This window comes from Acomys russatus, chromosome 23 (genome assembly GCF_903995435.1).
Source record: "Acomys russatus chromosome 23, mAcoRus1.1, whole genome shotgun sequence".
NCBI lineage: Eukaryota > Metazoa > Chordata > Mammalia > Rodentia > Muridae > Acomys > Acomys russatus.
The window spans coordinates 18,453,090-18,465,686 of NC_067159.1; positions in this window are offsets into that span (position 1 = coordinate 18,453,090).

A 12,597-nucleotide genomic window follows, 5' to 3' on the forward strand; every position below is an offset into this window, starting at 1 on the left:
TGCCCAGCCCGCAAAGAGGCCGCACTTGGAGTAGTCAACTGGCAGGTAACTGACCTAGCCGCAAGGGGGTGACACAGCAAAACCTTCTGGTTCCAGAAAACCAACACCCCCCCCCCCCCCTTCCCCGGCTGGTATTTTATTTCTACAATCATGTGTAGTTGTGCTTTCTCTAGCGTTCTCGGGTACCTGAATTGTATGATGAAACATCACTGTCTCCTAATCTCAGTACTGTTCTAACGCAGTGTTTTGGAAGCATGTAGATTACTTAAACCAGTCTGGAACATGCTCCAAGGCACTAATCAGGGAAGTGCTCATAGCTGAGATTTGGAATGGTAGCTATGACTGTGTGGTACTTGAGTTGTTACCGTCAGAGCCTGGGCAATGGCAGCCCTAACAAAATGGGTCCAGCCACCCCTCGTCAGTAGTCAATGCCAAAATGAGTAAGTATGAAAAGAGGGGAAAGGACATCTGTTAAATGTGGTCCTGTTCAGAAGAGGAAGAAGTCTGTCTTCAGGGTCGTGATGTAAAGTTTAGGTTTAAGTAGAGGGCAATGGTAATGCACAACTAAGTAGTCCTCGTCAAGGTGTGGGCCAGGCCAAAAACGGACCCGTCGTTGACTCAGCCTCTCCTGCACAGTGGTCTAGCAGATTTCAGAACTGTGAACTATCTTCCTGGGAGACACACTTTCCCTCTGGCTGCCTCGAGGACCCCAGCCCTTCCCTTATCCCAGCGTGAGACCCTAAGAGAAACTTCTCTTTCTCATAGTCAATTAACCAAGGGGAGAGGCACATCCTCGTACGTACAGTGTGGAGATGAATTAGAGGCCTAAGAGCCTAAAAGAAGAGATAATCAGCGATATAATTTTACAGGCAGGAAATAATGAGACATTGGGGAATGGAATTAAATGTACTTTTTAAACACAAGTTTTTATGTGTATGGGTGTATGGCCATACATTCATCTGTGCACCTTATGCATGCCTGGTGCCCACAGAGGCCTGAAGAGGCCATCAAATTCCCTGAGGCTGGAATGACAGAGGATTGTGAGCTACCAAATGGGTGCTGAGGATCTGACCTGGGTCCTGTAGAAGAACAGCCACCTCTCTCCAGGCAGCCCCTGTGATACCTTGATTGTAATATGTATGTTAGAATCCTATGGCATAAACATACCCCCACCCCAAGCAAGCTTGCTCTTTTCATTTACTGATTTCCGTGCTGGGGACTGACAATGATGTTTCGTGCATAGCAAATAAACATGTTATCAAAGAGCTGCCGTCTCAGGCCCAGCTTCTGCTCTCTAACTCCTGCTGTGAATTCTTGGCTCTGGTCTGTTTGCAGCATTCTAGCTTCTTTCCGTGGTAGAAGAAAGTGGACAAGATAGACGTATGCTATAGAAACTAGCCAAGAAACTGCAGATAATATTGTAACTGACCTTACAGGAATGAGTATAGTCTACAGAGAGTTGGGACTGGGATTTTCCCAGAAATTGTGTCCATGGCAGAAGGAGTCTAAAGCCTGGTACTGGCCAGAGAGAGAGCTTGTCTTCCATACAGTTCTGACGGCCTGTCAGACCACCTTGCAGAAGAGATTGGAGCATCAGTGATGGGCCCACACTTTGATTGGACTGCTTAGGTATTTAACTTCCAGCCTTCTACTTCAAATCTAAACCTCAAAGATGGACTTGGGGTGGGGGAGGGCAGGGGTCATTGGATTTTCTTGTTCCTTATCTCACACCAGTGTGACCACACTGGATGAATAATTCTCTCTCTCCTTCTCCTCAGTAACTCTCTCCATCTCTCAATTTTTGTTTGTTTGTTTGTTCGCTTAGTTTTATTTTTGTCATTGTTGTTGTTGTTTTGGTTGGGGGCGGGGGGTGAGACAGGGTTTCTCCGTGTAGTCTTGGTGTCGTGGACTTGCTTTGTAGACCAGGCTGTCCTTGAACTCACAGAGATCCAACCTAGTTCTGTGTCCCTGAGTGCTGGGATTATAGGTGTGCATCACAGTGCCTAGCTTTTATTTCTTTTCTAATAGGGACCAGAAGACCAAAATATCCCTGACCCTAATAACTCTTAAATAAACTGTTATCATGCTGTGCTGATGGCCACAATAAAAACTGTGAGGCCAGTGTTCTTGTCTTTAACCAATAATCAATCCAGGCCAAACTCTACATATGCTTTCTACATGAATTTCTAAAGAACAAATGTGCACTTAAGTGTGGTAATATACACCTTTCAACCCAAAACTCGGGAGACAGAAGCCAGGCAGATCTCTGACTTCCAGGCCAGCCTGCCCTACAGAGCAAGTTCCATGATAGCCAGGGCTATACAGAGGAATTCTGTGTCCAAAAAGAAGAAGAAGAAGAAGAAGAAGAAGAAGAAGAAGAAGAAGAAGAAGAAGAAGAAGAAGAAGAAGAAGAAGAAGAAGAAGAAAGAAAGACAGACCAGAAAAAATGATGACCTGAGAAGTTGTAAACATTACATAAAATGACACAAGATAACAAAACATTGTAAATTCAAGAAGTGGATGACAACATTAAAGAAACCCCACATCTCTATTTGGAGTTAAAAAGCATATGCTCTGACAAATAAATAGACTTAAGACTGTTGATGCACTAACTGGGTGTGGTGATGCACCCTTTAATCCCAACGCTCGATGCAGACTTCAAGGTTTATCTGGTCAACCCTACCCCCACCCCCACCCCCCACTCCCCACCTCATCTCAAAAAAAGAAAAGAAGAGAGAGAAAGACAGCCTAATGATACAAAATGCTGTTCTTACTCCAAAGAGAATAAAAAATAGCTCATTCTGAGCTGGAACTGAGAGATCTTGACCCAGAAACACAGATTCAGGTTCCCCAAACAACATGTTCTATTCTAGAAAGTTAAGTCAACCTTTTCTAGGAGCAGAAAACAGAAAGTTGCCATGCATTATCGTGTGTGTGTGTGTGTGTGTGTGTGTGTGTGTGTGTGTGTGTGTGTGTGTTTAGCTGGGATTGAACTCAGGACCTTTGGAAAAACAGACAGTACTCTTAACCTCTGAGCTATCTCCCCAGCCCCATTGAAGTATTCTTAATGGGATTTCAAGATGATACAGTCCATTTTGAAAACAGCCTGGTTGACTTTCTTTTGAGATTCTCTTTTGAGAGTTGACCAGGCTGTTTTCAAAAGCTTAAACACTGCATTACCCAGTGTTCTAGCAATTCTGTCCCTGACAGAAGTGAAAACACATCTATACAGCTCAGCAGGGTTTTGAAGACAGCAGGTTTACAGAGTTCCAGGACAGCCAGGAAAGCTGTTACATAAAGAAACCTTGTCACAGAAATAAACGAAAAGGAAATGTGTCTACACAAAACATTCTTGTCTAAATGTTTAAAGCAGTATTATTTACAACAGTCCCAAAGCAGAAATAACATCAATGCCACTAAAAACAAACAAAACCCACAAGATCATTGAAGTTAGAGCTTTCAGGTTATTGTGTATTTGAGAACTGGAAATCATCAAACCAAAAACTAGGAGCGAATCTCAGTTCTGTAAAAGTTATTGCATAGTTTAGAGAGCTCCTACTCAAGCCAACAAGAAAAGTCAACAAGAAGATTGGGCTGCCTAGCAAGTCTGCCTAGCAAATACAACAGACCTTTTTATTTTATTTTATTTTATTGATACAATGCTATGTATTCAAGGACAGGGAGACTATTAATAAGAAAACAATGGATAAGAAGTACACACAACAGAAAGCAAACAGGTTAAGAGCATGAAGCATTGAAAATCATTAACCAGGGTAGGTGTGGGTGGCACAAGCCTTTAATCAACAGAGGGAGGTAGATCTCTGGGAGCTTAGTGTACATTCCAATTCCAGGCCAGCCAGAGTTACATTGTGATTGTAGAATCATAATCATAAGTTCAAGGCTACCCAGACGGCTTACTAAGATCCTGTCTCAAAATGAAACTAGTAGATAGAGAAGCAGATAGCTGGGGGCCTCAGTGGCAGTGGTGGAGGGCTTGCCTGGCTTGTGCAGGGCCCTAGGTTCATTTTACAGTCTCTGTCTCCGTCTGTCTCCCTCTCTCCCCTTCTTCCCTGGGTCCCTCCCTCTTGGTCTTACAAACCAAACCACTGTTGGTTAGTCAAGAATTATGTCATTTGGCACTTGTTAGAGATACTCCATTCAGGGCTAGTGAATAGGCTCCAGACCATGGCTACAAAGAAAGATAAGAGCACAGTCAGATATGGGAAAGGTGTCCACGGAGGCATGCAGATAAAGAAAAGAAGTAAAGCACTTGTTTCCTGAAAATAAGAATTAGCGGAAACCTTAAAGGAAGAAAGTTACATAGTATCCGTCAGGAGCCTATTCATTATTCATTTGTTAGGAGCAACTACTGTCTCTCATTGTGCAAGCAGGAGCTTGCGGGATTATCGAGTCTGTTCAATGTGCCGATAAAAAGTATAAGGGAAGGCCAGGCATGGTGGTGCATGCCTTTAATCCCAGCACTTGGAAGGCAGAGGCTGTCAGATCGCTGTGAGTTCGAGGCCAGCCTGGTCTACAAAGTGAGTCCCGGACAGGCAAGACCGCACAGAGAAACCCTGTCTCGAAAAAGAAAAGAAAAAAAAAAAAAAAAAAAAGAAGTTTAAGGGGAAAAGTTTATAAAATCAAGTTCTTTGGTTTATTGCATATTTGGGACATGTGTTTGTGTGTGGGGGGTGGTGACAGGGTTTCTCTGTGTCGAACAGCCCTGGCTGTCCTGGAACTCACTTTGCTGACCTGGCTGGCCTCAAACTCACAAGATCCACCTGCTTCTGCCTCCCAAGTGCTGAGATTAAAGACATGTGCCACCACATCTGGCTATTGCACATATTCTGATAAAGGCAATGACTTATACTTTTTTTTTCTCTGAGACATGGTTTCTTTGTGTATCCCTGACTGTCCTGGAACTTACTGTGTAGACCAGGCTGGCCTCGAACTCAGAGATCCACCTGCCTCCGCTTCCCAAGTGCTGGGATTAAAAGCATATGCCACCACTGCCCAGTGATGATTTATACCTATTTATATAATTTATATTTATTGACTACAGTAGATGTATGTGTTACACTGACTGGCAAAAATAGTGTGTCAGTGCAAAGTTAAACAGGTGTGCAAAAGCTGAGATTTCATTTCACACGCACTGATTGTTCCAAGGCTGAGGTTTTATATTGCCCCTGCTTCCTTCCGGTTTTGTTCTTTCTCATCCCTTAGACATGGGTGCAGATGATTGTTATTCTAAGGCAAGAACAGTTGAATGCCATTGGACATTTATACAAACATAACCATTTGTATACCATCTATTAAAGAAAAATCTGGTTCCCTCTCTCATGCTCTCTCCCTCCTGCTTTTTTTTTTTTTTTTTTTAAAGAATGGATATCACCATATAGCTCGGGCTGCCTGGCCTTCAATCCACAGTGTGATATCTCTGCCTTCCCTCTCCAGGTTCACCCTCACAGAGCTGGGTTCCTGGTATTTCCTTGACTGGGTCTACTTGAGCTCCGTTTGACAGTTCTTCAAAAGGCAAACTAATTCAGGGTAGAAGTTGTGACTCATTTTGTTTCCTTGTTTGTTTGTTTTTATGCTAGGTTGCTCCATCTGGCCACATCCTCTAAGACTGAAAGACAATATAATGTTGTGTTTATTTTAGACGTGAGAAGCCAATCTCGACCATCTCAAGGACACCACACGGGAGGAGGAATTCCTGCTTCCTGTATGGACTTATGAAAAAGTCATGCTCCAGAGCCTTGTTACAGAATATAGAAACATCCTATTTTGCTGCCCTTATTGTAGTCACAGCACGACACCAAGATATTTTGCTACTGACCCCTCAGGGCTTTAATTAGTTCCCTTTCTTGTGTGTCCTTAACATATTCCTTTTTTTTTTTTTTTTAATTATTATTTGTGTAAGTGTGTGCGCGCACCTGAGTGTGTGCATGTACGCCAAATGCATGCAGGTGTTCCGAGATGACCAGAAGTGGGTGTCGGATTTTCTGGAACTAGAGTAGTATGTGATTTTGAGCTCTGGAGATTAAACCGATGTCCTCTGCCAGAGCCATCTCTGCTCCTCCTAAACATCACGTCCCTCCACTATCTGAACTGTAAATATGATTGATTCTTGGTGCGAGTCTACTTAACACCCCCAAACTTGGCTGTTTGGGCTCCCTCCTCTCCATTTCCACCGCACCCCTACCCCCAACCCATCCTCACCCACTACGCCCCGGGCTTCACTCGGCCCCGCCCCGCGTTCTGGTTGGCTGCTGGGTGGGAGGCTCGTTCCCTCGATCCTATTGGCCGCTCAGGGAGGTGCGCCTCGCGTCTCGGGATTGGCCACCTAGAGGAGGCGTCTCTCCCAGCTGTGCGCTGGTGGCTATTTCCGGAGTAAGATGGCTGCAGCGCGTGTGCTAGGGACTTGGAGCCGGAACACTGTCAGACTGGTAAGCAGGATTGTTTGGGTCTGAGGTTGAGAGGGAGGGGTTTGGTAGATGCTATCTGGAGTGAGGTGTTGCTTTCTTCTTCGAGTGTCGCGCGTCCTACGGCAAGTGATAGAAGGCTGCGTGCAAACAGAAGGGCAGCGAAGGTGGCGCGCCAGTGAGACTGGAAACTCACTCCTTTTCCTTCCCTGGGCGCGATTCTGTGGCGATTAACTTTGGGCGATTAGCGTTCCTCCGAGGGGTACCTACATGCTGGCCTTTCGCCTTCTTGCCTTTGTTTGAGTGCATTCTGGGTGCCAGGATTGTGCTGAGCGCTGCAGACACAGAGATAAATCTTTCGGGATTTGTTGATTACCCACCTCGCGCCAGACGCTGGCACTGTTAACCTGACCTCAGGCAGTTTTTTGGTTTTTGTTTTTGTTTTGTGTAGAGGAAGAGAAAAGGAAGACTATGCCTTTTAGCTTGAGATTCACTCGGGGTCCCGCTTTTCTCCTCCACACTACCTGCCGTTCCAGCTTTTTATGATCGATTTGCCTACAGTTCCCCCTCAGTCACCGGCTTTTAGCAACAACCGTGGACATACCCCATGAAATATCCTGTTTCTTTCTAATTACGTAACTTCTTGGATACTGACTTTACCCCTATTTCCCTAGATGTTCCTGCAGGGGTGGCCTCCTGATCTCACGGAACCTTTTCTCAGCCTTCTATGGTGTACCGGGCACTGGGGATATAGCTGTAAAATAGACAGCCATCATCTCTTTCCTCCTTAGATTATAATCTACTAAAAGGAGAACAGGTGAGAGCGAGGCAGGAAAAAACAGAAAGCCATGATTTTAGAATGCGTCAGAGAAACGCTGTTGTGGAGCAAGTGCTCAAAGCTACTGTGACACATGAGGGTGGATGCCTGTGGAGGAGTGGGGCTCAGAGAGAAAGTCCTGGAGGGTAGAGGGTAAGGAGGTAGCCAGAAGAAGAGGAATCTTGTCAACAGCTCCTTACTAGGTATTATTGGTAGCTCTTCTTTTGAGAGCTCTCTAATCTTGGCTTCTAAGACAACAGTTTCCCAATATTTGTCCTCTTTTATCTTTAGCTGCTTGGTTCTACTGTCCTCTTTCTCTCTCCAGCTTCTAAATACTGTTTTAAATGGAGTCATATACTGCACAGACTTTTCAGCCAACAGTCGTCTCATAAGTTTACAACAGACCTGAAAACTTCCCTTGAGCTTTTTCATCTTCTGATGTGTGCGGATACCTAGGCACAATGGTGCCTACAGCATTTACCACAGTAACATGCTGGACAGGCTTGTAGTATTAGAGCTAGCGTATAGCTTACATGAGTAATAAGCTAAGCCATTGGGTCTGTGTAATCATAAGGTGCGCACATAGACTAAATCATCTAATAATGAATGAATTGCTCACAGACCTGTCATTAAGTGATTTACGACTTTCTAAAAAAAAAGTCTTGGCTTTGACCTCCGCACTTTTCCTACTTCCTGTAGTATCTCTCCCGCTGCTTTGAATATAGTCACCAGCTCTGCAAATGGTTCCCTGACATTCTGTAGCCTTCCAAATGGGTCATATCTGCTGCCCAAGAGAGCCCCAATATGAGGAGGGTTTTCAATTGCATTATGAGGTGTTTTTCAATTGCAAGTAACACAAATCCAATGAATGAACAGGACATCATCTATGCACACAGACGACAGCTGACATACGTGACTGTCATCCATTCACTTGACCTTTCCCATGTGGCCATAAAGGAGCTGCAACAACTCACTCAGTATTTAAGTCAGGAAGGAGGAAGAGGAAGGGATACTACCAGGCTAAGTACTACAGTGTTATGGCTACTGCTACACAAAGGAGCTTGGAAAAGCTAGCCTTCAGCCATCTCACAGCAAGCCATAATGCCTCAGGGATGCAGACACCGGGATCCAGAATAGAGCTCTCGAACCTGTTTCTCTTGATTCTAGCGTCTTAGCTCTGAAGAAATCAAGCCACTATTCACCACCTCGCTCTTAGGTGCAAGTGTCCTAGTGGCCCTCATTAGATTATGCCATGTTCTTGCTTAAGACTGCTCTTCTTTAAAATGTCCACAAGCCATGTGACTGGGAAATCTATGGTCTGGCTTCTCCAACTTCTCAAGCATCATTCTTTATTAAAAAACTGTCTATTCTACATTTTATTATCCTCTTACCTTCCCTCTCCTGATTTCCCTTTCTGCGTCCTTAACTGTTCCCCTTTTACTTTCATGCCCTCATTTTTTAACTTTGACATATGGGACATTCTATATCTGTCTTTGTGAGTATAGTTTATTTCACTTTGTCTTGAAGATCATTTTACCACTTTGCTGGGCATTAATTGTAGACATCAATGGAGTAAGATTAGAGGAAAAGTAACATTTTCACACACACACACACCCTTCATTCCACTCCCAACTCTGATGGTGCCCCCACTTGCTGCACACTAAACTGCATGAGACCTCTATGAAACAATTAGCTGAGCACACACTGTGCTCTCTTGACTCCAGACCTTTGCTCATATATTTCCTCTGCCTCAGAGACTCTTGCCTCATCTGCAACTCTTCTCGTCTCCTGGGTTACTCCCACTCAATCTCCAATCTTACTTCAAGCTAAGTCTCTCTCCAGCAAGGTGCCCTCAGCACACCCCACCGTAGCTGTGCTAGTGGCCTGTGTGTTTTGCTTTCTTTTTCTTTTATTTATTTTGGTTTTTCGAGACAGGGTTTCTCTGTGTGGCCCTTGACTGTCCTAGACTCACTTTGTAGACCAACCAGGCTGGCTTCGAACTAACAGAGATCCACCAGCCTCTGCCTCCCAAGTGCTGGGATTAAAGGCATGCGCCACCACACCTGGCTATGCTTTGCTTTCTTTATCATCCGTTCTACTGGACACTGCATGTGGGCAGGAATCACATGTGTTTCCTTCTGTATGTAACGCCAGTACCCCACACACTGAGTACACATACGTATTTGTTAAAAGAGTCAGTGAAAGACACTTTATGGTTTTGGGTTTGTTTGGTTTTGTGTTTGTGTTTTTCTGAAACAGGGTTTCTCTGTGTAACCCTGGCTGTCTTGGAACTCATTTTGTAGACTAGGCTGTCCTGGATCTCAGAGATCAAGCTGCCTCTGTCTTTGAGTGCTGCTGGGATTAAAAGTGTACGCCACCATTGCCACTGCCTGACTTTTGCTCTTAACTAGTATGATTCTTTATGGCGTGGGGGGGGGGGGGTGTGGGGGTTGTGTGGGGGTTGGTGGGGGGGAGCGGGAGCATGCCTCTCTGGTTTCAAAATTTGTTTTTCCTCCTTTCTGTTGCCTATCAATCTCTTCACTTTTGCTAACTTGTAATCTCTCCCTTCTTTCTTGTCAAAGCCATCCAGTTGCTGTTAATTAGGCAACACCCATTGCAACTCAGTTGCCGTTTTCTCAGTCCCTGTTGGTTAAGTCATTCAGGAGCCGTGTTTCATGTGTCAGTGACTACAATCCTGCCTTGGCCTCTTTCTCCCCAGACTTTACCTGCAGTAACCTGTCCTGTGAGCTATTTCCTGACCCTGTGTCTGATGTGACCCCCGCCCCCTCATTGCATACATTCCCAGTCCTTATCCTGGCATTCACAGACACCTGCAACCGGCCTGGGTATTCCCACTGCTTTCCTTGACAAATCCACTCAAGCCACTCATGGCACCTGCGGCCATGCTAATCAAGTTCCTGCTGCAGTCCGTGTTTACATCACTTCCAGTGCCTTACAAGTGCCCTCTGTTCTTTGTTAATCATACTTAGTGTGCTAGGCCTCATTTAAATCTTCTCCGAGGTCAAGCTAATCTTCCCCCTCTTCTCTACTTAAATGCCTTCCCCCCATAACTACTCTTTGTGGTCTATGGTTTCTCCTTATAAATAATAAGAGCACACGTAGCCGTGCTTAGGAGAAGGAAAGAATTGTTTCTGCTAGATTATAGCTTAGAAAGAAAGGATTCTTTCTCCTGGCAACATGATTTGTCCAGGAAGACCCTGGGTTTTGAAATCAAGTTTACTTGGCTTCAGAGCTTATATTTGCCGTGGAATCACAATGTTACCTGGGACTAGTAACTTCCCCTCCATGTGAGGGCACTAATGTACATCTTCCATGAGAGAATGTGAGCTGGAGAGAAGGTGGTGCATATGGTACATAGGAAACAAGCACTGAGCACATTTTAATGGAGTAGTCTGTGACCCCCTGATCTATTATTAGCTGTTCCTCAGTGAGAGTTGTGTTGTTGAAGGGAGAACCTTCTGTACCTTAACTTTCTCCAAAGGTTTTAAAGTATGTTATTTAAATCAAGATGCATTTGTTTACTTCATAATTTTTATTAAGCATCTGTACATTGTATATCTGAAGCAGAGGTGGTCACTTCTTTTTCTGTTGACCAAGAGCCAGGATTGAAAACACTGAAAAGAAAGGAAAGACAAACAAAGCAGGGTGCTTGGAGGAAAGAGTCCTGTCAATGTCTGCTCAGCTTTAACTTGTCAATTTAAATGACCTATAAGGCTTTGTGGCTCCTATATGTTACTCTTAATAAGAATTAAATATAGGCACTGGAGACTGGTGAGATGGCTCAGCAGGGAAAGGCACTTGCTCCATAGGTCTGGCGACCTAAGTTCCATAGCTGGGGGCAGGGTGTGGGAGGTGGTTGGAGAAATGGCTCAGTGGTTAAGAGCACTGGCTGCTCTTCCAAAGGACCTGGGTTCAATTCCCAGCACCCACAGGGCAGGTCACAACTGCCTGTAACTCCAGCTCCAGGGGATCAGACACTCTCACACACATAGGCAAAATGTGAATGTGGTAGTGGTGCACGCCTTTAATCTCAGCACTCAGGAGGCAAAGGCAGGCAGATCTCTGAGTTCGAGGCCAGCCTGGTCTACACAGAGAAACTCTTGTTTCAAAAAAAAAAGGCAAAGAAGAAGAAGAAGAAGAAGAAGAAGAAGAAGAAGAAGAAGAAGAAGAAGAAGAAGAAGAAGAAGAAGAAGAAAGAAAGAAAGAAAGAAAGAAAAGCACTCTATGGCTAAATGAGTCTTGAATCATACTCCAGCATTATAAAAATAGTTAGCAGAGCCATCTATAAATTAGTATAAGAAAGCTAGTGAGAAGGCTGAAGAATAGTTCTGCAGTTAAAAGCATCGGCTGCTATTACAGAGGACTGGGTTTGGTTCCTAGCACCCACATGGGAGCTCACAACTAACTATCCGTAACTCCAGAGGATTCAACACCTTTTTTGGCTTCTGGACAACAGGCATGCACATGGTACACATATATGCATGTAGGCAAACATTCATACACTTCCATGGGTTCAGCCCCCGGTACTGAGAGGAAAAACAAACAAATGGAAAAACAAAGCTGTTAGAGCAGTTTTCATTGTCTTAAGTGCTAACAAATACTGTGGAGCTTGTTTGTTTGCTTGATTGTTTATTTGTTTCTGCAGTCCTGCACATGAACTCAGGGCCTCATGCATGCTAGCCTGGTGCTTGCCACGGGGCTACATCTGCAGCCCCAGATTTTCTTCATAGCACAGGAAGTCTAACCACTTAAGCCTGTTACCCACCGAAGTCAAAGGAATGTGGGACAATGGCTTATTGTTGTGGTTGTTGTTGGTTGGTTGGTGGGTTGGTGGGTTGGTGGGTTGGTTTTGGTTTTTTAAGACATGGTTTCTCTGTGTACCCTGGCTGTCTTGGTACTCCCTGTAGAACACAGTAGTCTTGAACTCAGAGATCCACCTGCCTCTACCTCTGGAGTGCTGGGATTAAAGGCGTGCACCCCCTTGCCCATCTGGGACAATGTTTTAAAGCATACAAACGTAAGTGACTCTGTGGGTATAATATCACTTATTCTTTATGGTGGAGTTTGAGTTCTTTTGGGTACTGGGACAGACAGAAGTAATTTAGAAAACAACCAGTTTCATTGGCTTGATTCTTCTTGCTATTCAGTATTCTGTTTGCCTGGATAATTCATTGTTGACATATGAGCATCAGCCTAAAACAGAACTAAACGAATTTCACCACATACATAAACAGCCATTAAAATAGTGTATAATTTTATTTGGTGGGGGAGAAGTGTGAATCCACAGCTTTCTGCATTTGGGGCACACATTCTGCCAGTGAGTTTCACTGCCATCCT